The following is a 1,069-nucleotide window of genomic DNA, read 5'->3' as shown; positions in this document are numbered from 1 at the left end:
CCATCAGGGTTTCCACAACAACAGGGAGTAGTAAAATTAAATTGGAGTCAGGGTGGAAAGACTTTATCGATTCAGTACTTAATTCTGTAGAGAAGCAAAGCCACGCCAAGGCTTCAGAACAAGAAAAATGACCTGATCGGAGCAGTACTTTCGGAAGCTTCATCTGACTGTGCTGTGTCGGATGGATGGGGGTTAGGAGACCAGTTGTGAAGCTGTTACAAAAGTCCGGGCTGGAGGTGAGGAGTGCCTGGGGCTGCCACGGAAATGGGAAGAAGACCCAGGAGACACTTCAGGAAATATACAGGAGGCGGCCACCTTGGGGATGAGGGCAGAGAGCATGACAGATGTTTTGAATCCTCATAACTTGGAGGATTAATTAATTTTTAGACTATGCATTTCAAATTAAGCTTCTATAAAAAGTCACAAAAATAGTAATTTAAATTCTGCACCAAGAATACAAAAGGAAGGTCAGATTTGCGTGTAATATCCTTTTAGAAAAAAAAAAAACCCTCAAATCAGACAAGAAAAGAATTCTATTTGAGTCTCTTAGATTTTAAGGATCTCCTGATGCAGCACTCCTAGGAAGGGCAGGGAATAGGAAAGATGGGTATTCAATCAATCTAGAATGATCGAAGGTAGGAATGCCAGGGAGGGAGAGTGAATTAATTCTATGTGGAAGTTCATTATTCATGAAAGATTATGTTGGGGTTAGTCTTTGACAAAAACAAGTGTGGCTAATAAAAGCATGGGGTCCGGATCTAGACTTCATGGGTACAAATCCTGCTTTGTCATTTGCTAGCTGTGTGGCCTTGGTCAAGTTACTCAACCTCTCTGAACCTCTGTTTCCCCATCTGTAATATGGAGCAATAATAATACCTATCTCATAGGGTTGTGTACAGATTAAATTAGTATGTCCAAAGTCTCGCCATCCTTGCTTCTAGGGAGCATTCTGGCTGTTCTTCTTCTAAGACAGATTTGTTCATTCTTCTGGCAGTCCATGTTTTATTCAGTTTTCTTCACCAACACGATAATTCAAATGCATCAATTCTTCTCTGGTCTTCCTTATTCA

The sequence above is a fragment of the Trichechus manatus genome, unplaced genomic scaffold, assembly GCF_000243295.1.
Source record: "Trichechus manatus latirostris isolate Lorelei unplaced genomic scaffold, TriManLat1.0 scaffold00001, whole genome shotgun sequence".
Classification (NCBI taxonomy): domain Eukaryota; kingdom Metazoa; phylum Chordata; class Mammalia; order Sirenia; family Trichechidae; genus Trichechus; species Trichechus manatus.
The sequence above is the reverse complement of the archived record's forward strand: the minus strand, read 5'-3'. Positions refer to the sequence as shown.